At 43.0% G+C, this 25,817-nt stretch overlaps 1 protein-coding gene across 35 annotated transcripts in view; it reads left to right on the top strand.

The window, feature by feature from the left end:
• PTPRD (protein tyrosine phosphatase receptor type D) overlaps positions 1–25,817 on the top strand; it is a 1,487,793-nt gene that overhangs the window by 881,171 nt on the left and 580,805 nt on the right. For all 35 annotated transcript variants that reach the window (XM_048502785.1, XM_048502811.1, XM_048502810.1 and 32 more), the window contains one exon: positions 12,029–12,068. The gene's annotated coding sequence lies outside the window, so the exon portion shown is untranslated. The remainder of the gene's footprint in view (positions 1–12,028; positions 12,069–25,817) is intronic.

Below are 25,817 nucleotides of genomic sequence, written 5' to 3'. Positions count from 1 at the left end.
CGCTTCCTCGCCGGTTTCAAGCTGCATACGGAGCCGTGATATCTGCGTAGACGGGCGACGCATGAACAGTCTCCCCCGGTCTCACATGCCCAGCACGGAAGCCGGACTGGAAGGGATCAAAGGCCATCGATGCGGCCCTCCAGAAAACCCTTCTGAAGCTGCTCCAACACCACTTCCATTCTTCAATTACCTTCCCCAGAAACGAAAAGATTCAAACGGGCGGTAATTACCGGATCACTCACAGGGATCTAAACGACGCGTCTTTTAAGAGTGGGCGGACCACTGCCTCCTTCAACTCCACCCGGACAAACTCCTTTGCTCAAGGGAGCAATTGATAATAGTCAACAGGTATCGCAGAACTCCTCCCCGACATTACGCTTTTACCATAAGCTGCAGGAGGGGCAATCGGGATCCAGAAAGAGGACAGGGTAGTAGGTCTAACAGCAGCTAGGGCTCTGCTTCAAACATCAGCCTTCGGAGAGTGCAGGGAAAACTGGGCCAAACAATGGGCCACAGAAGACGGCAAGCGGAGCCTCCAGTTCACTACAATTGTCTCCTTAAGGTGGCAGGGAGGTCCCATGGCGAGCCTGACGCTGACGCTGATTTTATCTGGCAAAATAGCTCATGCAAATGCCTCACAGCTAATAGCCAATTGATCATTTTTTGAACTCTTCTGGATAAAGAGGTAATGGATCGAATAATGCTAAACAGTTGTAAGCTGGGCGAGCTATTGGCGCAGACGCCGGTAGAGAGGAGGAGAAGAAGAAAACCTCGCTTCGCCTCCTTCGGTCGCCATCCTCATAGGCCTTCTCATAAGCCGCCCTATAAGATGTTCGCAAGCAGCCTCGGCCACGACGACTTCCTCCACACTCGCTTCTAGTTGCCTAAGCTCCCGCTTTCAAACAGCGTGAAGGCTCCCTCCGTGATACCACGGAGCCAAAATGCCGGTGAACGGGGTCAAGAGGGCTGCCAGGGAGCTGAATAACCCCTCGATGGCATCTAAAAGGCGGGCATTCCAGTCCGGCTACTAGAAGCCATCGTAGGGTGCCGGTGGGTTCAGGATCCCGGCGAGAGCATTCAGGGAATCCATCAGGGATCCATAAGTCTTTCGGTGCTAGCATAAATTACGCCTGTCAGCCTAGACGGGTAAGGTAGTTGCGCAGCATGCTCATCCGCAGCCTTGTGCTAGGCGCATAGTGGTTGCAGACCATGGCACTCTGTCAATAGAGGATATGACCACATCAACACCTGGCCACCCAAAGAAGCGCACCAAATCCAGTGTGTGACCGGCCCTCGTGGGTGGGGGGCCAGAATTTACCAGGGAGAGGCCCAGCCGCTTGCCATGGATGACACCAGGTCCGCGGGTCATCGGTAAAGCAGATGAGGGCGGCAGGCAAGGCCGACATGGACGCTTGAAATCCCCTTGCAGAACAATAAGTCTGGGGTACCGCGGAACGCCCCAGTCCGGGCTTTCACCACCTCCAGCAGTCGCCGCAGGCCGCCTCCTGGGGCGCTAGGGCGCAATCCGGGTACACCAGGAGAACAGCCAACCTCTCCTCGATGCCAAATCCAACTCCAGGTGTACTTCGCATTACTACTCCATACCAATGATCTCAGGGACAGGGATAGCCCTAAAAGGGATGGTATCTCGACTAACATTAAGCCACGCCTACCCCCCCGCCCTCCTGTGTTCAAGCGATCGGTGGAGGCACACCGAAACCTTTCTCAGCCTTCTCGCACTCCAGGTTTCGGTAGTGACACAGGCCAGGTCCATCTGCTGAACTCCAAGAAAGCTCCCGGAGAACAGCGGTCTTATTATTTATGCGGACCTGGTGCATTTATCAGCACACCAAAGACGCAAGCAGGGGTGTCTCTGAACTCCAGCCACCTTTCGCCCCCTTTGGGATAGGGTCGGAGGTCAGAAGGTGAACGTAAAGTGCATGACCATATCTCTGCCCACCTTTCCTCATATGGCCACCGCCTACCGCCATACTTGCCCCCTCTCGGCCCCATTAACACTGGGATCCCTAAACCCCAAGGGGAAGGTGCCCCCATCCCCCGCTGTCCTCCTCCTGAACTCCAACCCTCCGGGCAACAACTCTCCAACCGTAGGTGGACCTCAGCTCAGCCATACTCAAATTCAACTAATCTATTTAAAACTAACACTAAACAGTAAAGGGCCAATAAGCAAGCTAATACAAATATATACAAAATTACTCCACTAACTAATCTAAGCTAATCAAGTTTATCAATTCAATTAATCAATCAATTAATAACCGCATTAGGGAGGGAAGAGATGGGTAGACTCGACAGGTAGAATGCAGCTCTCAGCCTCTTGCGTGTCTTCAGTGATATTCTTTATGTTATTATATGCCCTCTATTGCAGCTGCAGGTGGGGCCTCCTTGAGGTATGTAAAAAACCAGGCCCCTAAAGATGACAAATATAGCACGCATTCCCCCTGGCGCAAGCCTGTAGACTGGGCTACCAAGGAAAAAAAAAAGCAAAGGCAGCAAACAGCAATAGGCAAAGAACCGCAAAAGCAAGTTGAAAAAAACCCTCTGCCACCCGCTATTCCTTCCAAGTTTTGGGGACACTGATAACTCCCGCCTGCAAAGGGGAGCTATTAAGTCCCGGGGCCATTAAGTTTGCACATTACAGCTTTTGACCACTTGGACTCCACTGGAATCCAATGGTGATGGTGATAATGGCTCCCAAGGCTCCTCGCAGTAATTTACCAGGGACTGCGTAGATTTAATTTTAAACTCTTCCCAATTGCCGTTCATAGGGACTCAGGCGGCTCAGTTCTTTTAATATCCACAAATATCGAAGTTCACAGCCACGGTGAGAGTCGAGCATTTCTTCCTGTAAGCCTCTCGCTGCATCACTCCAACCGCCGCTTTTGAGTGTAGCTCTGCTCAGGGTCTCTCCTATAATCATGGGGCTCCCCGGACACGCTTAGGGTCTTCGGCCTACCGCAAGAGTTCTTCGTAGCCGGACCTGCCCAGGTCTGCGCCCAGCATGGGGTGATCTCTGCCACCGACCACCCCCCCGGGGGTTTCTGCCACCAACCCCCTAGAGCACACTCTATCGATGAGGAAGCTGGGCGCTGCCAGTAAGGGCTGAAACCAGCCGAGTAGAGAGCACAACGTAAACAGCGCAAACTGCGTAAGGTGCCAAGAAAGCAGCGTGGGGCGCAGAGAAGCAGGAGTAGCAACAGACGGAGGACAAAAGGCACAAAAAAACACAGGATGGAACCTCAAGGAGGCCACTGCCACCGACCTCCTCAGTAGTAGAGCAGGTGTTTCCAAGAGATGGTACCCTAAATTGTCTAGGACTCTCATACTTGAAGGACTACCACTATGATTTTCTACATTTTTTCACTACATTTTTCACATTTTTTTCACTACATTTTTTACTCTTCATTATTCACTCTTTTGATGGTGTGTCTCACCTCTCATCTACTAGGGCAAGAGCTTTGTATGTGGTGGCTCTGCCCTGGTAGAATGTTTTATGAGAGGGCACATAGGCCCTGTGGGACCTTGTTAACTTCCTTAGGACTTGCACAACACAGCTCTTTAATTAGGCTTTTAATTAGTCATTGTATGTGTTTTGCAATTCTTGTATTGTTTCCACCGGATCATTTTACTGTTGGGTAGTTGAATGTAGCTAGGGCCCCTTCCGCACACGCAAAATAATGCTTTTTCAAACCACTTTCACAGCTGTTTGCAAGTGGATTTTGCCATTCCGCACAGCTTCAAAGAGCATTGAAAGCAGTTTGAAAGTGCATTATTCTGTATGTGCGGAATGAGCCTATGTTTCAGTGAGAGATTCATATAGTTGATTTTAAATGGTGTTATTTTTATATATTTATTATTGTTGTTGCTTTTAAGAATGTCTACTGAATTGTATTTTACTTTGTTGTAAGTGACTTTGAGCCTTGCTTGTCAAGAGAGAAGGGCATACATTTGAAATTAAATAAATAAATCTTCTAATTACACCTCTGAAAAAAAATACCATGGGATTCAGTCTTAAAATGGCTTTCTATTAACTAGTCCTGTTGATTAGTTTATCCCTAATCTGAGGCCAATAAAATTGTGTGTAAGAATGACAAGAAGGTGATTTTTATTCATCACTCCTGGCATTATTTTTCATATCAGGCACATTGGGGAGCAGATTGTGCAGAATAAGGAGAGTCACTATGGTATGGGATACTTGAGTCTGACTCATCTCTGAAGGAGTTGTGAGAGTTTAAAGCTCTGGTTCCTGCTGTGGATACAGAGTTCTCAGATTCTACACTGATAACTAAAAATATTGCATACTTGTTTGATAAGGCTGCTGCAGTGTCAGGACTGGACTAGGAGTACAAAACAGGTGTATGTGTTCAGTGTTCAGCCTAAGACAATTATTGATGATATACTTTATACTGTATTCCTCAGTGCTACTTGTGTTACCTAAATGGGTACAACATTTGGACACTGCATATCCAAGTGCTCATGAAACGTTCTGTTGCATCTGTTTCTAGTGTACGTGTTCATTCCAGTCCAAGACAAATCACCACACAGAAATGATGCTCATGTGTTTCTCCCTCTTGCTAGATTGGGGCATATCTGAATATTTTAATTGTCCTTACCTTTATAAATTACATTGCACTGTTAGGGTTACTAGCTCTGTGTTCAGAAATTCCTGGATATTTGGAGGGCTAAGCTTGGAGGGCTAAGCTTGGAGAGAACAGCGCTTAGGGAAGGCAGGGAACACAGTGAGCATAATGCCATAGAGTCTGCTTTCCAAAGCAAACAGTATTTTGTTCAGGGGAACTATTCTCTGTTACCTGGAGGGCAGTTGTAATTCTCCAGACACCACCTGGAGACTGGCAAGTCTAGTTTAAATCCATTAGCTACTACACTTTAAACAATATATTTTCTTTTGGGGGGGGGGGCGAGTTCAAAATGATTGAACGAAGAGAAGGTGCTATGTAAAGAGATTTATGTCTTTCACCTTTTTAAAGAAAAGGATTAATATGTGGTTTCAATGTGACAGAATATATTAAGAAAAATGAATTTATTTTCAGCATTATGTTGTTAGCAAGAACCCCTTAAGCAATAAGCATTACAATCAAAAGTGGATTTGCTTTTCAGGCTGTGTGCATAACTGTTCCATCTCTCCTCAGTGAATAGATTTAAAGGGAGTTTGACTGCATGCTGATTGACAGAATCCCTAACAATTTCTCTTACCCAAGTAAAACATCCTCACTCAGAACTGTTCTGCACCACCACAACATCTTGCAGTGTTCACAGCTTCATGATCATCAACATTCTTCCTCTCCCCCAACATAAATAAAATTGTTTCCAGGGCCCAACAGCTGGCACTTGCTGGTTGAAGAAATAAACAGGAAGACAATGTGTTCATAGGATTACATGAAAGGCTGAGAGGAAGAATTTATGCAGAGATTTATAAGCTTAGTGAGCCAGAAAATAGATTGGGGTGCACAGAGGAAATAAAGTGTCAGTCAAAGCTAAGTTTGCAGACATAAGCCTCTATGACAGAAGAGCAGCCATGGGCTTTTGCCACCTTGCAACTTCATTGCTTCCCTCTGAATCTGGGTGGAACTTAGAGCAGGTGTTTCCAAGAGATGGTACTCTTCAGTGGTTTTTGCCATGTGCCTAGCAAGAGCATGGCAGCTGCATGAGCAAGTGGAATGCACAAACAGTAGCAAGACGCAGTCAAGGAGAAGAGATACAGTTCTCCCATCAGCTATATGTACATTATAGCTACTTCATGAAATGTCTAGTTTTAGGTTTCCTGCAATTGTATGCCTTTTTGTTATTATGGTGAGTTTTGGTTGACAGCATAGTATTTGCAACTCACTAAATCCCTCTCCTGTAATATTTGTGTGTGACAGAAATGTTACAAGCTTTCACTATATCATCTGAGTGTACGTACAGTGAGTTCTGACTAAGACTGCAATCATGTTCTTTCAGTCTTTCTACATGGCTAAAAGGCTGCTTGCAAGCACCCTCTGATCTGGTGAGCCTCCTTTGACAGTGAGTAAGACAGACAGGTTTTACGAGTAAAATGATAGACATTGGTAATACTATGCAGATTGCTTCCATGGCAGCCATGCTGCCATTTTAAACTACTACCTTTGGAAGAATGCCTGTTATGATTGTGACACTGGGTAATTAAGGAACTGTTCTGTTGCATTCAAAGGATCTATTTCATTATTTCATCTAAAGCATGTTTTTATTTGTACCAAAGGACTTCTGTTTTGGATAAAGTGGAGGGGGGGGGGGAGGCTGGAAAAGATTAAAGAAAGATTAATTATGACATGTAAGAGAGAATCATTGCCTCATTTTTGTCACATGAACAGTTCACATGTCTATAGCATGCAACTAATCAAAGCATCATCTTGCTGCGATCCATGCTGTGATTACATATATACTGTAATGTGATCTATGTGCGGTGGCTTTTGTAAACTGTCTGCAAAGTTCAACATCCAAAATGCAGCAATTGGCCTGTTGACAGGTTCCTATGCAAGGATCATATTGCCTCAGTGCTGAAGAATCTGCACTGACTGCCCATTTGTTTCTGGAAGAATTTAGAGTGCTGATTCTTGTCTTTAAAGCACTGGACAGCTGAGTGCCAGGGTGCTTGAAGGACACAATCTTCTCACATTGTCCAGCCTGACAGTGAAGATCTGCCTCACAGGGCCCACTTTCAAAGGCAGCAACCAGAGACAAGGCTTTTTCAGTAATGGCACCTTGCCTGTAGAGTGCACTTCCTCTTAAGGTTTGTGTGATGCCTATGATAGTCTTCTAGGCTAAAACCTTTTAGTTTGCTCAGGCTTTTCATTAAGGACCTAATATTTTAACTCTATGTGCATACAGAGTTTATAGCCTGAAAACTATTCATTTTAAGCTGCCCAATTATCTGTTTTTCATGCTCTAATTTCATGCTCTTTTTTTAAAATGTTGAGCTTATATTAACAGCATTTTGTAACATTTTAATAATGTTTTATTTTGTAAACTGCTTTAGGCAGGATCTCTGGAGAGGGGGCAAAAACTTTTTCTAAATGGAATAAGTAAACTTATTCAGTCATAGAAATTAAGGCAGATAAGAAAGCCAATGCGATTTTGGGCTGTATGAATAGGAGTATAGTGTCTAGATCGAGGGATGTAATTGTATCTCTCTATTTTGCATTGGTTAGACCTCTCCTGGAATACTGTGTACAGTTCTGGGCACTGCAATTCAAGATGAATATTGGCAAGCTGGAACAGGTCCAGGGGAGGGCAACCAAAATAGCAAAAGGTCTGGAATCCATGAGGAGAGACTTAGGGAGCTGGGTATGTTTAGTTTGGTGGAGAGAAGGTTAAGAGGTGACATGATAGCCATGTTTAGATATTTGAAGGGATGTCATGTTGGTGAGGGAGCAAGCTGGTTTTCTGCTGCTCCAAAGACTAGGACCAGGAGTAATAGGTTCAAGGTGGAAGAAAAGAGATTTCACCTAAACATCAGAAAAAACTTCCTGAAAGTAAGGGCTGTTCAACAGTGGAATGCACTACCTCAGAGTGTGGTGGAGGTTTTTAAAGAGAAGCCGGATGGCCATCTGTTGGGAGTCCTTTGATTATGTGTTCATGCATTGCAGGGGGTAGGACTTGATGGCCCTTGGGGTCTCTTCCAAAGCTATGATTCTATGATTCTAAAGTCTATTATGAACTTCTGTTACGCCCTGCAGTGAGCTTACATGTCCTTCTGGGCAGAGTTTCATTTATGGACAGCTTCCCCCCCACCCCCCCACCCCCAAAAAAAACCCCCTCACTATCCCACTGATTCAGTAAGCCCTGCGATTTCCAAGAGCAGGTCCAAACTACTTTTTAAAAATCTGCCTGCACAGGGAAAGCAAAAGAAACAATTGTTTCTGTTTGCCTACTTCATCTTTCTGGCTCCCCACTTCCTTCGACCAACATTACGGCACTTCCTCAAACTCTGCAGCAGCCATTTCAGGAGAGCCAGGGTGCTTTTAATTTTTTTAAAAAAATTGCTAGCAGTGGTCTGTCACTGGGACAATTGAACACCTAAACAAGCAAACTACAAAAACACTCCTCTTTCTCTTCTCTTCCTGGTCTCTCCCCCCCCCCCACCCCCCAGAAGTCTCATTGTTACTTTTTTGAAGCCTGTTCATGGGAACCTGCAGGGAAAAGAAAAGGGGGGGGGGGATGGTGGCTTGGACAGACATTTTGCCACTCTGCACAAAAATAAAGAGGCAAACCAACTTTGAAGGAAAGAGCCACGGGGTAAATATCTCTTGCATAATGGGCCTAAGGTTAAATAGGGAATCAAAACCCCAGCCTTTTTGCAAGGAAGTAGTCACCCACTATCAGTCAGTCAAACACCCCTATGTGTTTAATCCTAGGGGATTATATGTAAACCCCTTCTTTCCCTTCAAAGTCAAGAGTACAAAATGGATATCTGAATATAACCTGTAATCATCCACAGTGTAAGAGTAGGCAAAGTGTACTTTCCTATAGATCTCAGTGGAAAAACAAACCTTGGCAGATGTAACAGCTGCTATTACTAGCTGCCTGATAGTTGATAGTTTTCTAAATGAACGTGCCCCACAGTGCAAGGCTGTGTTGAGAAATTCCTGCAAACCTGTCCACTGTGGCCTAACAATTTTAATTTTCATTACTATGTGGATGCACATCTCTACTTAATAGGCCAGGCAGTTTGTGTGACAAGACTTGGTCCTCCCTGAGAGAGACATAGGTTTATTCTGCACAGCACAAATAAGATATCCCAAGGACACAAAAAAGGTGTCTTCAGGAGGAACTACACAGTTTATTCCCATCTTATTTTAAATATGCTTGAAAAAGAATTTTTTTCTTTCAGGTTGGCTGCCAGACGTCTCCTGCATGACTGTTCGGAGTTCAGGACCTCAGGAGGTGTCTCCTGCCTGACCATTAAGCTCTCTGGTCAGTTCCTCGTCAGCTGCACCTGACATTTTGTGTACTGCTGAAGGGATTCTCCCTACCTCCAAAAAGAAAAAGGAAAAAGGAAAACTATATCTTGCCAAAATTGAGTGCAACTATGCACTCTTTGGGCTGAAAAGGTGCCCAGGATAAAAGCCGGCAGAGAAAACATGCTGGGGCAACTTCATCAAATGGAGGCAGGGAGAATACCTTCAGCAGCACACAAAATGTTGGGTGCAAACTGAGGAGGAAACTGACCAGAGAGCTTAATAGTCAGGGTGGGGGGAAAAACTTGTTCTCTCCTCTGACATCTGTACTGTCTTGAATAAACATGAGAGGCAGCTTTTTAAAAGATGTCCTCAGGATGTCTTATTTTGGATGTGCAGAGTAAAAAGAAGTCACCTCTTTTTAAGACATTCTCCTGATGTCTTTTTTGTGCTGTGCAGAATGGACCATATATGTTTGGTTGGAATTAATGTGTCTGTAGTGTTCAACCCTGCTACTGCCTGTCATAGGCTCCTTCCGCACAGGCAGAATAATGCACTTTCAAACTGCTTTCAGTGCTCTTTGAAGCTGTGTGGAATAGCAAAATCCATTTGCAAACAGTTGTGAAAGTGGTTTGAAAATGCATTATTCTGCGTGTGCGGAAGGGGCCATAGACTTACTTTGGCTTCTGCAGCAAATACCTCCCTCTCATCATTATCTTGCCTTTACCTACCTGTGACTTAGGCTCATTCCGCACATACAGAATAATGCACTTTCAAACTGCTTTCAGTGCTCTTTGAAGCTGTGTGGAATAGCAAAATCCACTTGCAAACAGTTGTGAAAGTGGTTTGAAAATGCATTATTTTGCATGAGCGGAAGGGGCCTTTGCTTCAACCTGGCTTCCTTCCCAAAGCTTTGCCACTCACAAAACTCTCAGTTACTTAAGAGAAGCTGGGTCACTCAGTCTATATATCATAATATCACTTCTTTTTTATTTTTGATTAATGGTGGAACCATAAGGATCTGTAGCATGGTTTCCTCCAATTAAGCCTGGAGCTTGAACTGTAACGCTTGTAGTTTGGAAAGCAGCAGTGGCTCTCATATCACTGGAGCAATGTGAGTACCAGGCTTTAGGTGCTACAAATAGAATATTCTCATAAACTGGACACACTGAGAGCTTGGGAAATTATAATAGCTCACATCACATGACATCACCTTGAATCCAGTTTTATAATCCTGCAGGCCAATAAGGGAAGAGTTGCTGAGCCTGCAGTTCTCTACACAAGGAAGGAAGAGTATCTGCTACCACCTCCACCACATGAAGATCCAAGTCCACCACAATGGCAACTTCTGCTGCCACACCAAAACCATCTTATTTGTGCAGTGGCCCTTGTCATCTCTTAGCAAAAATCCTTATGGTTCTACCATTAATAAAAAGTCCAAGCATGAGAATTGTGGCATCCTCCCCTTCCTCATGAAGGGGAGGTCTTTTTTCAAGGAGGTATGGGACAGCCCTCTAGAACATCTGCCCACTGGGAAATGTTCCAGATAATTAAAGAGGCAATCCATGCCTGCCTTGACTGATCACCTGTGTCCTGGTTCTTAGGAGGAGCTTCTGTTTGTGTTCAGAGGAACATGAGGCCATCCATTACACACTTTTGACTTTGCAGGGAGAGGGGAAGATTTCTCATATCATGCAGGCGGAGAAAGTCTCTTTGTCTAGAGATGTTCACTCTACTTCTGCTGTTCCAAAGCATCGGCCAGTGAGTGACAGCCCCTTCTTTCCCAAGTTTTAGAAAGAGTTTAAACAAAAGCTGCAGATTTTAAGGGGGTAGTAAACAAAGTCAAAACATGTGACTTCTTGTTCCTTATGTTCTTTCTGGGAAACTTGCTTGCATTCACCTTTTAAGCCTGACAAGTTTATTTCACTATATGGTCTGCATTGAGTTAGGGGCAATCTTTTGTATCAGAAGGTGTGTACTACGGTGAAAGAAAAAAATGAGCCTAGTTTGTGAATTCTAAGTAAAAAATGTGTCAAATACTCTGATCGCTTTGCTGCATCTGAAAGGCAATTGAAAAAAAAAGGAAACAAGGAAACAGTTTTGAATAACAGTCAGGGCTACCACCACATTTTTGTAGTTTGGGCAGATTAATGCAAGCTATTTTCCCCTGGCAAGTGCCTCTGATCTTAGCAATCATGTATATGCAACTACACCGATGGATACCATTTTTGCCTGCAGGATCACCAAGCCAAAAACGGAACATAAAGTGGTAGAAACGTGTAGCAACATTGTGTCAGACTTTTTTCCAAAAAATATTTTGCTTTATCAATAGTTTAATTTATTCCCTTGAAGCTTTGAATTCTAGGTATTTCCCAGTACAAAATAACCTCCTAAGACCATAAGAAAGAGCCTGCTGGATCAGACCAGAGTCCATCTAGCCCAGCACTCTGCTACTCGCAGTGGCCCACCAGATGCCTTTGCGAGCTCACATGCAGGATGTAAAAGCAATGGCCTTCCACTGCTGCTAGAGGGGCTGAGTAGAAGGAGCAGATTCTGTGACTGGTGAAATCCCTGGGCCAAGTTAAACTAAATGGTGTCCCTGAATTCGCTCCAGGGTTGCCCCTCCATTTTGTAGGGTGAGTTTCCACAGGGAAACTCCATTTAACAATGTAATGGGGCTCCAACCCTGGTCAGGACTATTACAGTGTGGTGAAAGTTGGGCTTCCCTGCATGCTGTTTTTCTAATCTAAAATGGTACTGGGAAACATTTTTTGCTAATGTGATCTTCCCAGTGCAGTGTCATGTTCATCCTTCTCCACCCACATTGTGGTGGTCTTGCCCAAAATTGCCCCCCACCCCATGATGCTGTTAAAAGGAATTCCACAATGGAATTCACACTTCAAGATGGAGGTGTATCCTCCTAGCAGACTCTGAAGGGAAACTTCATAACTACAATATCATTATGTCGTGTATTTTAAAGATTTCATAGGATATAGTAAAATAGGAAACTTTTGATATTTTATTATGCTTATGCAGATTCTGAATTATTTCTTTGATTTTTTTTTCCTTTTTAGGTGAGAGATCTGGGGAGCAGCAGAATTGAAAAACACCAAAGTAAGATTTTATGACTGCTTTATTTTTCCATGTTGGAGTAAAGGGCATCTTGGGGCGGGTGAATAAATATAAAAGAAGGCTTTGTCAGGCAAGTAGTAAATTCATTTGAAATCTACCTCTTGAGCTGAATGAGCAAGAAGCAACATTGCAAGAAAATTTTCTGCACTTCTTGAGTGGCCAGAACCCACTGTGAGACATTTCATTAGCTACAAGAACCCTATGTCTAGTATGTCTTGTTTTGCTAAACTCTTATTTATAAAATTTTTGGTATCTTGGCAATTCATGCACGGTAAATATAGCTGTCAAAGGGTTGTGCGGTTTATGTGGTTAACCATGCCTAGGAGAAAGAGTGTGGCATGCAGTAGAACTGGGCTGTAGTATTCTGGACAGATATGAGGGGTTGAGATACAAAGGTTGCAGTATTCTAGGCACATTACTAGAGCATGAAGGGAAGTTGTCGTTGAGGGGTGACAAAGAGGATGGTGCACATTTTCATCAGGAGGAACACGGAGACATTACAAGACTTGGTGGCGGTAATGTTCAAGGATATATGAATTTCATACACACATAGACGATATCTGTCATTTGTGGAATTCAACCAGGGACAGTGTGTTCAGAGGGAATAGAAGATGCTGAAAATGGTCTTTGGGTTTATCAAAAGAAAAGTAAGATCTGAAAAGATTTTGAAGGGCTACCAGTGTAGCTTCTACACAATTTATGGGCCATTTTTCAGTTTATGGTGACATCGGGAGAGTGTGGATCATTAATAGGAAGCAGTCTGTGAAGTTGTTCCATATTGCCAAATCTAGGACAACATGCAAGCTTTCACGGCCAGACTCAACTGGTTGTTGTGGGCTTTTTGGGCTGCGTGGCCATCTGGTACATCTTGTTCCTAATGTTTCACCTGCATCTGTGGCTGACATCTTCAGAGGTGTATCACAGAGAGAAGTGTGTTACACACTGTGTCCAGTGAGAAGGGAATGTTTAGTGGGGTATATATTGTCCATGTCCCAGGGTGGGGAACCAATCAGTAAGTGTTTGGGTGGAACTTACTATGCAATTGTGTGGTTGACTGCATTGTTTTGCTGGTGGGGTTTTCAGTCCATTTACATTCGTATTCACATTTGCATTCCCTGCAGTAGCAACAGTATTAATGAATGCAGATGAGAGGTGGAGCGAAGGAAAACTCTGCCCGGGGCATGCATGAGTGCTGCGTCCCTGCCACAGTGTCCCCCACCTCGGAACACCCCGGAACACACCCGGAACGCCCCTGCCATGCCCCCTCTGAGGCCTGGCCATGCCTCCGCCGCAGCTCTGCCTGGGGCATCGCGCCCCACCCTGCCCTGTTGGCACCACGCCTCTGATGCAGATCCTGTTTCTGGGTGGAGTTCATTGTCCATGAACCTAGTATGCCCTTGGCCTTAGATTATGGTGTTTTAAAGTACTGGTAGCCAAGTTTTATTAATTCTTAAAGTCTCTTCCTTCTTTTTGAAGTTGTCTTGGTGTTTGTGGATTTCAATAGCCTCCCTGTGTAGTCTGACATAGTAACCATGCAAGTTGTCCAGAATTTCAGTGTTTTCAAATAAAATGTTATGTCCAGTTTTGTTTAGATCATGTTCTGCTACTGAAGATTTTTCGGGATAGTTAAGCTGACAGTGTCTTTCGTGCTCTTTAAAACAAGTCTGAATGCTGCATTTTTTAGTTCCCTGCAGCTGTGGAAAGGTCTATATATGAGAACCCCACCCTGGGATATGGACAATATATACTCCACTAAACATTCCCTTCTCACTGGACGCAGTGTGTAACACACTTGAGTCAAATGTATTGTATGAATTTGCTCATGTGTTTAATAACAAGTTTAGAATTCTTTGTAGTGCTTCAATATATCCTTGAAGTTTAAAATAAGGGGAGGGGGACTCTGACTAATTACTATGAAATTGGTTTTTAGTCATTTGTGCTAAACACTCTACTGTTCCAAAATGATCTTAATATTTTAAAAAGCCTTTTGGGCTTTTACTGGAAGAGGGCATTGTCCTGGACATCAAGACAACTTTCATTAGCCTATTTTCAGCCATTTGTAGTTTGTGTCTTCCTGTCTCTCTGCAGTTAAAGTGGAACAGAGAGTGTTTCAAGGCAGCTTTCTTAATTGAACACTGCGAACAAGCAATTCCTTCCTGATACAATGGGCTAGTTTGTTAGCAGAAACAGTAAAATAGTGAAATCTACAACACAGACAAGAGTTCAGAAAAGGCCATAGGTCTTTGATTGCTAGCCACAATTCATTTAACCAAAATTAATCCACAATACACTTTAAAACAAGAATATGCATCCCTCATAATCCTAGTTGTGATATATGTGAAAAAATGTCCATGGAGGAATATGTGGACAAAGGATTGGAGGTGTGGATTATACAGACCAGTTATTTTTTTTTAACCTTTTGTTGCTGTCTGTTAACTGAAGTTTGCATTCTGATCTGTCCTGTTATGTGTATGGACTACCATGTTTTCAACAAAGAAAGAAAAACATTGCATGAGCTTTGTAAACACAGGGGCAGAGTATGAGCCCATTGTTTGTTTGAATTTCTAGCGTACTGTCAGTTTAGTTGTTCTTAAAAAGGTAGGATAGTGTCTCTGTGCATTGATTATTGAATGGTTATACAAGCTTCATTGTCCCCATGCTTAACCCTAATGAAAAATCTGGTGCTCAGTGTAAAGATGGGAGTATAAATGCCTTATAATCATGGGCTTCGTGTACATACACTATCTTTTTCTGACAACTTCCATCAGATGTGTAAGGTCTAGAATGAAGTAAGAACCCATTGGGTAGAGAAACACCTGTTAAAGACCCTTCTATGAAGCTATATATATTGTAATAGACCCTCACCATTTGAGGATCCCTGACTCACAATTTCAGGTCTGTGGCCCATCCACGTGATGCATCTAGTCCTGAGCACATATCTTCTCTATATGTTGTAAGAGAAAGAGCAGTAACAAGAATGCTGCCACACCCTGCCTTTGCACAATTGCCTGCTTTTTAGAATTGTCTCTATATGGGGAAGAAGTGTGCATGCTGGTTGTGTGGTATGATGTCTTCTTCAAACCCAACCAGACAATACACACAATGGTTACCACATCATCTGTCCACTCAGGTGATTCATGTGGCAGCACCTGTTTGCAGCATGGTGACTTTTTCAAGCCAAGCAGGTGAGATGGTCACTGCTACACAACTCATTCAGCAATGCTTAAATCCAAGCCAGGCGCCACATGTGACTTGCCTTGACTGGGTCTTTCTCCATGAGGGCTGGTGCCCTTTCCAGAGCCACTTTGAACTTCCTGACTGTTCCTGGAAGCAGATGGCTACATCCAGTATTCATAGATTTCACATTCATGGTGATTCCAGGAACAGAACAACCATGAACATTGAGAGTCTGCTGTACTCTAACTAAATACTATTCCCCAACTACATTTCTGTAAATGAAAAATACAACTTTGCACCTTCAAATATATTTCTGTGTGAGTGTACTGATGAATAGATGTTGTGATTTTTAAACTATGTTTCAATTTAGTATCAGATGCGCCCACTTGTACCTTTTTGTTGCATCAGTTATTGATTGGCATTGTACTTTGCTCCAAGTTATCTGTGTGGTGGAAAGTGTTGTTAAGTCACAGTTTACTTATGGCAAACCTGTAGGGTTTTCAATGCAAGAAACGTTCAGATGTGTCTCCATGTGGGCTGAGTTCTGAGGGAACTCAGGGAATGGTGTCTGGTCCAAGGTCACCCAGTTGGCTTCAGGTGGAGGAATGAAGAATTGAACCCCATTGTCCAAATCTAAGGTATTTGCTCTTAACCACTATACCCGTGGTGGCGAACCTTTGGCACTCCAGATGTTATGGACTACAATTCCCATCAGCCCCTGCCAGCATGGTCAATTGGCCATGCTGGCAGGGGCTGATGGGAATTGTAGTCCATAACATCTGGAGTGCCAAAGGTTCGCCACCACTGCACTATACCATGCTCTCTACTATAGAGCTGGATTTATCTTGCATCTGCATCAAGTGTATTGTACTTTCTTTTCTCCCTACTTATTTATTAGCTGTCTTTCTCCTCCTAAGGAGCTCAAGGCAGTTTAGCATAGAGGCAATGCATAAAATCCATTAAAAGCCAACATTTAAAGTCACCGTTTGGAGTTACTAGTAAATGAATCGAATGAGGCCTTAAATAAAATCATCTTCAATTGCCTCCTACAGTCTGAAATTAGGTAGTCCTGGTACATTTCCCTGAGCAGGTGGCTTCATAATCATGGGCTTGCAACTGAAAAAATCCTCTTTGAAGTACCCTCGAAACAAGCTTCTTTGTTTGATGGGACAGTCAGGACAGACTGTCTCTGTGATATTATTTTCTAAGTAGGAAAAAAATGAATGTGTTACCTTCTTCTCTATATTAAACAAGTATACAATTAACCCATAACTGAGAGCCTGCGTGGTTTAATGGTTAAGGGGTCAGCCTAAGATCTGGGAAACTGGTTCAAATCCCCTCTGTCCCATGGAAACTTGCTGGGTGATCTTGAGCCACTTGGGCCACTCTCAGCCTATATCCTGGCAAATATTTGGATGGGAGAATTCCAAGGAATACCAGGGGCATAACATGGTGGCAGGCAATGGCAAACTACCTCTGAGTGTCTCTTGTCTTGAAAACCTTATGGGGTCACCATAAGTCAGCTATGACTTGACAGCAAAAACTAAAAAAAACCCCCTATTTTCCTATATTTTGCTTGCTTCCCAATACAGGTTAGAAAGAAAAAAACCAGAGGCAAACATTAAAATAAAGTTAAAGGAGCTAACTGACTGGCACATTTAGATTAGTTTGCAGTTTACTGGGAATATTTAATGGAATCCCTTTTAGATTAAATAATACAACAGGTAGCAAGATAGCATGGCTGGGTTTTCCACAAAAAAGAATTGGTTTGAGAAAATGACAAGAAGCTTAGACCATTTCCGCACGGCCACGATTGGGGTTGGATCGGCATATACAACGTCGACCCAACCCCCCGGGACTGTTCGCACGAACGGTCCCAGAAAGAGCTGGGAAGACAATGCCGCGGAGCGCCATCACCCTGCCGACCTGTCGTGTCTGTGGCCGTCCGGCACGTCGCCGAAGCCTGGGGACACGCTTCCCCTGCCCTGCACGAGTGCTCTGGCGTTGCAGGGCAGGGGGGCATGTCCCCAGGCCTTGGCGACATGCCAGATGGCCACAGACACGGTAGGTAGAGGGCGAAAGGGGGGAGGTCGCTTTCGAGCTGCTGCTGTTCGCACGGCAGCGGCTCGAAGCCGCCATTTTCCGAAAACCTCGCTGGGGAAGTGAGGTTGGAAAACGGCGGCTTCGCGTCGCTCAGGTGGCGCGGCTGCGAAGTAGCTGCGCCCCCTGTGCGAACGGCTCCCTGGGGACGGCGTTTTTGCCGTCCCCAGGGCGCCGTATATGGCCCATGCAGAAAGGGCCTTAGATTTTTAGGAAAATAAATGTTCAAAATTTGCAGGCTGGTTCTGAAATCCAATGGTGTAGTCCTGTTACTAGAGAGACCAATTGAAAACAGCCATTCATTTTAATCAGAAAACTTCTGTGCTGGGTTTTTTTTTTTTGTAAAATGAGTTCTAAAAATGTAAGAGCTTTCTTTTTCCTGAAGCCCATTATTTGCTCTTAGCAGACTTACATCCATTTGCTTATTACTGTAAAGTGTATGTTACTTTGGGGGAATTGGGATGCTGACTATGGAGATCAAAGAATGCTGAGAGGATGAAAGTCAGACATCTTTTCATTGTAGGTCTGCTTTTTTTAAAAAAAAAAAATCACTCTTATAATAAAGTAGTTTTCCAACAGTGTAATCCTAAATAGAGTTGCATCCTTCTCAGTACATTGAAGTTAGTGGTCTTAAAAAGGTGTAATTTTCCTTAGATTGAACTGTAAGTGTAGTTTAGGGGCTAGTACCTAGAAAAGTTCTTGCATTACTAGCAAGAACATCTTCGTTCCTGTTTTCTACAGATGGCATGATCTAACTGCACATAGTCTAAAAAATGTAAGTGCTACTTATGATGCAATTTTTCTGTTTTACTCCCCTTGATAAGCAATGAGTTCAGTCATTTGGCAGGGGGGGAAAGCTCCAGGACTCACTTATGTACAATTGCAGAAATCCTAGCAGAATATGTGAGCTAACTCTCAAAGCTGCATAAGTAATATGTTGCCATTTTGCTGCCATCCTAATAATGAATCACTATCTTATGCAGAGTGTATGTAGTTGTCCTCGCTGTGGAAGTAATGACGTCATTTCAAAAAATGAATCTTCATGAAAGCCGACAGGGTTATAAAGACCGTCGGTTATATAATAAGGTTCTCATTTTCCTTTTACAACAGTAAAAAAAAGAATTCTCTCTCTGGCTGAGGAAATTTCCTCAGCCACAGGGGAATGCTAAGTCTGCCTGTAAGATATTTCATTTTTCATGAAGATTTAAATCTCCAGATTTTGCCAAGTAAACGCATAAATCATAGGGAGTGTGGCTTGTAGTCAAATTAAGATACAAGGGAAGTGCCAGAGAGGGCTTGTTACCTGAAGCGGTGAAAAGTCTTTCCCTTTTAGAATGAGGAATTAGCAGGAGCAGACTCTTAGCTAGCAAAAGGTCGGGCAAGCTTGGAATCTTGATTGCCTAAGTATACAAGAGTCAGCTTTCACAAGAAACTCCCAGGAGAGCAAATAAAGGGTAGCAATTTTTATTATGAGATAATGTGTATACACAAGCACACAAAAAATCACAGCAGCAGAATATGAACACAGTCATAGGATATAAACAGTTCTGAGGCGATAGATCTGGAATAGATGAGGAATATATGGGGAGGGCAATAAAAGTTATTGTCACTAGATCTTGGAGTAGAATGGTCTGATGAACAGAACTGAGCAACTCGCGCTTAGCTCTGGAGGAACAGTGCCATGGAACAGTATCACAGAGACAGATGTCCACAGATACTCAACAATGTTTATTGGGAGAGTGGGCTTCTTATAGGGAAAAATGGATCCTCGGGGCTATACAGAATGATCCTTAATCTCCCAAGAACAAAGAGAGTTCCTGTCTTTCCTAGGGAAGAAAAGAGACAGGCAACAACCTTAGTAGTTGGGTCATTGGTCTAATGGTTTGAGACATCAGCCTGATGTTCCAGGCTTGAGAGTGCCTCCAAGGGGGATGTTAGCTGATGAAATTACAGCTGTAAAACAATGATATTGCAAATAAAATGATCATTAAAGATATTAGTCATAGGACAAAGCATCGGATCAGTACAACACTGGGCAGGTAAGCACGTTGACACATCCATCCTCTTCTTTTTTTTCCCAAATAAATTTATTTCCAACCAAAGGTCACTGACATATACATCAATAATTAAGCTGTTGCACAACATAAATATATGACAATTTAACAATCCTTACTAAATATAGATTATATTATAATATTAAAACTTTACATACTTTCCTCTTCTCAGGGGTATATGGTCCAGGGCTGGAGATGGGATCTCTCTCCAGGGCAAGGTCTTTGTGTTGACTTATTCATGCCAGGAAGGGTATGAAAGAAGCATTGTCAAGTTGATTTGGAGGGAGACACGTTTAGACATAGTTCTTTCTTCCTCAAGGTGCACTGAGCCAATGCAAGGAATAGACTCTCCATTTTGGTACGTCACTGCTAGGCACCTGAAGGGTTGGCTGAGATGGTAGAGATTCCACTGTCTTCCAAACAGGATCCCCTTGATCCATTATAGGTTGGTTTGGCAACAGGCTTCTCATGGATTGTACAATCCCACACTGCCTTATTACATCATTGTACAGAAGGGTTTTAAAACCCAAAGACTGGGGTGGGGAAACAAATATTAGCAGCAGAAAGTCAGCACAACAAATAAATTCGGTAGTTTGGTATAACAATACAAAGCTTTGAGTCAATGTATCTAATTGAATGATTCATTTTTTTCCTAAGGATGTCCCTGGCAGCACCTTCCTAAGGCTTGGAGTGACACAGTGGCTAGTGGTGGTGCAACATAAGCATAGCTGAGTGTCTGAGGTTAGGGGAAGCCCCCTCCCCAGACTTGGGCAATCCCTACCTCCTTGTGCTGAGGGGGCGGGTCTAAAACAGATGATCTGATGAAGCCAGCCCTGTGGGGGCAGGCAGGGCTGGCACCAAAATCAGGAGCCACCCATGGCCCCTCTGCCGAGCTGGGGACAGCCCGGGGGGCCGGGAGAGACGCGGCCGGCTAAACAGGCTCCTGAGGCCACAGCAATGGGCAGCTGCCAGCCCGGGTCAGCCTCCCAAGAGGAAGCGATGCTGAGAGGGTGGCAGTTACACCTGATGTGGGGTGGGCTCGGGCGGGAAAAAGGGAGGAGGGCATGGTTTGGCTGAAAGGGCTCAGATTGGCCCAGGGAGGCAGCAAAGGGATAAAGGAAGGATCTTTGGGAACCTCAAGGAGAGTGGTGAGAGAGGCATGGTGGAGGGTGGTGGAAAGATGGAAAGAGTGAGAGCAGGGAGATGGTGCAGTGTGGAGAGGATAGGAATATGGAAAGTGAGAAAGAGGAGGGTGGGGCATGTGAAAGATTGGCGAGGAGGGCTTTCCAGGCAGGGACAGCCTTCCCCCCAGCAATGTGTGGGCTGAAAAGCTATTGGGCATCAAGAGACTGGGGCAAAGGACAGACTTGCCAGCACCTAGGAAAGGGAAGGAGGGATGGAACAGACCCCCACGAGGCAGAGCAGGGGATTTCTGCACCACACTGAACTGTTCCTTAAGGAGATACTAATGCGAGCAGAGGGAAAATGAAGGGTTTATTTTTTTATGATTTAAATGGTGGTGTGATACTTACGTGAGATGATAGCCCTCAAGTGTCATTCTCCCTTTCCCGTGGCCTGAACAAGTGCTACACACAAGACACTTTATGAGTGTGACCATAGGAAAGGAGGGCTTTGTGAGAGCACATGCCCCCATCCATGTTCCCTCAGATTAGTGTCTACATAGACTGGAGATAAGGGGGAGGGGAGAGAAGTCATTATTTATGGCAGTGACCTGTGCAGCAGAACATAGTAATAGTGGTATATTATAGTATACTTAATTTATATACCACCCTCCCCAAAAAGGCTCAGTGTGGTGCACAACAACATAATAACAACATCAATAAATATAACATTGTGCAACCACCATCAATAAACACATCAATAAACATAGGGTCAATAAACATAACATAGCATCATAAATCATAACATCATACAACAACCATCAATAAACATAAACATAGTTTATTGATAGTTTATTAAAATCAGTAAACATAGGTTCAGATAAACATAGCATCATAACATCATAGACCTATCATGGATATAGCAACATAGACATAGCATTATAATACAATAAATAGCAATATAATACAATAGCAATAAAAATCCATACAATTCAGTAATAATAGAACATATAAAACAGAAATACAATTAAACTAGTTAAATCCAGTTTACCAAAAATTAAGAATTGATTCAATAGACAGATAGTATCACCATACAAAGGAGTACAAATGTAAATATATAGGCATGCACAGGCAGTAGCACCACATATTAGCTAGTAGCAAAAACTCCCAAAAAAGCCGGTTCATATGCTGGAATAGGTGGCTGTCTGCCACTCAGTCACCTATTTCGCATCAACTTTGGGCCTAAGAATAAAACACTAACAACTACATTAACTTAGATCCACCTAACTAGCTTAGCTTAAATATCTAACTATCTGTGTCCCAATAACCACTAAAATTAACTACTAACTAATATATTCTAATTATTTACACTATCCTAAACCAAATTCTATGATCTAACTACTCTCAGTTAATTACCCAGGCAGCTTTTATGCAGACAATCACTTGAACCACTACAGACAATCACTTGAACCACTCCACAAGTACAGATATCCAATTACATGCCACACAGGCACATACCAATCTGTGACAAAACTGCCAGAAGCCAGAGGACATCGACAGAGACAGAGACAGGAGCTATAGTTCCTGAAATTGACTAGTATATGTTTCCATTGCTAAAAAGCAGCATTTTGATGCTTAAGGCAACTGGGACCCTTTCCTGGCCGCCTGTTCCTCCTTCAACACCCCTCACATTGCTTTGCATACAGATCTTTCCATCCCTCCCACTGTGCCCCCCAATCTGTTCTACATGTTCCCCCACCGAGTCTCCCCCTCCCTCTGCACAGCGGCAAGCTCTCTACCATGTATTCATCAGAACAGATTTCACCCTGCAGAAGCTTCAGGAATTGTTTGCACTGTAAACCTATGGCCCTTCAGTTCTGCGGCAGAAGGCCTGGCACCCCAAAGTTTGTCGGAGCTGATGAGCCTCCATCATTTGGATGAAGAGTGTTATCAGCTCTACAGACAGCTTTAAGCATCTGCTTCTATACCCAAACTATACCCTTCTATATTCAAATACAAACAGTTCGTTATTTCCAAATTTAGGATTATTTCCTAAATTTCCAAATTTAGGATTATTATGGGTCTTAGATTATAGCCGGAGGTGTCTCTGTTGGATCACCACCTGCAGCAGACTAGAAAACATAAAGGAATGCTTGCAACAAGAATTGAAAGGCTTCTTGTTAGGCACACAGGAGTCCATCTGAGGTCTCTACATGGTCCAGTTGGCAGCTTTTGTGAGGGAGTCTATGGAGTCAGCACCATAGCCACCCCCTTCAACTTCATGATATCTAGGTCTCTGCAGGGGCGTACTGCCCTGGGGGACATGTGGGGTCACATGTCCCCAGGCGCATTCCATCCAGTCTCATGGGGGGGTGCAAAATCACCCCCACACCCGTGGTAGTCCTATCATATCTCATGAATGGGAACAGATTATATTATATTGACTGGCCATTCAAATTTGAGGAGAGAGCATTCCTTGTGATCACATTCACAGTGGGCTATGCTCTGGTTACTAGGCTATGATAATCATACATGTTTAGGATTTCTTCATATCAAGTTGCTAGGGCATAAATCACAATATCATCAGAATTCTTGGCTAAATATTCACTTTGTTTCTGGGCTTTTCTGCAAATTCATCAAAATATGTGGATTAGAATCATGGTGGATAGAGAAACATTTGCATACTCTGCCCTACATCCATATGTTTAAAATACTGGGTCATCCTAAGCAGTGTCACATATTTCTAAACCTAGAGTTTAACTCTGCTTAAGACTGCAATGACAGTGGTCATATGAATTGTATATGTACATATATACCATAACAACACGCACACATTACAACAGATTGGCTGTTTGCATATAGCAAAATGCACATGTTTCAAATGTGAAGAGATGGGCAAAATATTACAGGTTATTTGTGAATTTAGTTCAAATATTTTATTGAATCTGTACATAAGTATCTTCCCCTTCTTTTCCTATCATTAAATTAAGTTTAGCATCAAATTTTAGATCATGAAAGACATAAACAAAAAGAAATATGATTTCAAGGTGAGAGTGTCCCTCCAATATGAATATCATATGCTAATAGGATAAACAAAATAAGTGAGGTTAAAATTATGTTCTTTTTCTATTGAAAGTAACTTAATGGAAGGCTACAATATGCTGCTATTTTTATAAAGATGTATTCAAAGGCCGTGTTTGAGTGAGCTAATGTAAAAAGCATATTGCCCCAGATGGCCCCAGATAGACTGAATTCCCTTGATGTTTTGGAACCTCATGAGGCATTTGCCCTTGTTAGTGTTAAAAAGCCCATTCTCTTGAAAAGGTTAAGAAATGTCCTAAGAGTTCACCAAACACATGCTTTCATGATGATAAGTAATGATATTACAGTGATAAATGTCTAAAATTTGATGACTTTTGCAGCACAAAGTTTCAGCCACAATATATCCACAATTTTAAGTTATTTATATTTGCTGTGCAAGCAGTCCTTCGTGGGCCATTTTGGGGACTGAAAATGAATAATATCCTCACTTATTGTTCATTCTGGGTTCAATTTTAATCCAAGATCATCCATGTACATCTGTATTACGGACAGAGGTCAACATAGGAACAGAAATACAATATTGAGGGGGGAGATTACAGGTCAAATTCCCACTGAAAATTTAATCTAGATACAACCAAGTTTTTTTAAAAAAAACAGCACCTTTTCATCCAGGTTCCAACATCCTCACTGCAGCATGTTTCTAGTGAAGACGTCTGGGGGGAGGCTGCTGTCAGGGGTACAATTGTTAAGCTAGCAGCACCAACATTTCAGAGTATCTTTAGGAGACCCTCCTGATGATACCACCCAGGTTTGGTGAAGTTTGGTTCATGGGGGCCAAAGTTGTTGACCCGCAAATGTGTAGCCCCCACTGGTTATAGGTTGCCAGCCTAAGTTTACAATGAGCCACTTGAATAAGTTTTAATTGTTTATATTAATGGGTTAAGCATATATTAAGGGAGAGGTGTTTCTAAGGATGGTCTATATTCTTCTTATCCAAATGTCTTGGATTTCTGATCCTGTTTTCCCAAATGGAACAGATGCGTTAGGAATTATCCTATTATATAAAAGGTTAGCCATGGTGGTGACAATTCACTTCCAGCCAGTCACCATGCATACATGGCTGGGACCATGGCTTACATAAAACAGGCCAAAAACAACACAAACAAAACAGCAGAATGTGGCAGTTATTCTCTCACTGTTCTCCCCCACTGTTGAATAATTACAGTCACTGTACCATCTGCAGCTTTCTGAGGAGCAGTGGGTACATGTATTAGCTGCTTCCTGAGGGAAAGGCTTGACTGCTGGTGGCCGCAACTGCATTGTTAACTGTTGCATAGGTGTCTGGGAAGAGGGGCAAGAGTCTTGGAAGAGGAGCTGGCAGGGGCTGATGGGAATTGTAGTCCATGAACATCTGGAGTGCCATAGGTTCGCCATCATGGCACTAAAATGTTCCTGATCCTTACTCTCAAATGTTCATAATTTCATGTTGGATTATATTCTTTTGCAGAATGTCTCATATCATGCTACTACATGCTTTCAATAGGGCATGTATGCTTTACAGTTAAATCAAGACTTGGTTCTGCTCATTGCTACTCTTTCCAGGTGGCACATCCTCTTCAAATAAATCCTTTTAACATTTTGGTAATGTTTTATAAAATAATACATTGTCATGAGCTCAGATTGTCTCCTGTAATCAAAACCCTATATCCTTCTAAACCAAACATTTGAAAGCTTTTCACTTTGCACGTATATGTGCTGTGTACATCTACAATCTCATCTTTTACCACCATATTTATCTGTGAGTAAATATTGCTGTTCATTTTTTGGGATAGTTGCACAAGTGAAACATTTATCGTGCTTAAACAAACTATCTGCTAAATAAGCTTGTTGGATTCTTACATGCATTACTTATCATAAAACCAAACCACATCTCTCTCACTTCAACGTCTGTGCCATCTTTCTTTTAACAGGATGATTTGATCCTTTTACATTCCAGGTTATAAGTTTTTGTATGCCACGTTTCATTCTACCTCAGGAAAAAAAATATTTTGCTACAAATGCTTTTAAGAATATAAAATGGGAAGACTGCACAACAATACACAATCTCTCTGAAAGGAAAGAAAAAGACCATATGAAGATGGCAGAATTATGATATCAATCTTACAGTAGTGTAATTTCAAATGATCACTGGACACAACCTCAACTGCAGCAAATATATATGGATGGGGCTAAGAGCT

Source organism: Sphaerodactylus townsendi, linkage group LG07, assembly GCF_021028975.2.
Source record: "Sphaerodactylus townsendi isolate TG3544 linkage group LG07, MPM_Stown_v2.3, whole genome shotgun sequence".
Taxonomy (NCBI): Eukaryota; Metazoa; Chordata; class Lepidosauria; order Squamata; family Sphaerodactylidae; genus Sphaerodactylus; species Sphaerodactylus townsendi.
The sequence above is the reverse complement of the archived record's forward strand: the minus strand, read 5'-3'. Positions and strand labels throughout refer to the sequence as shown.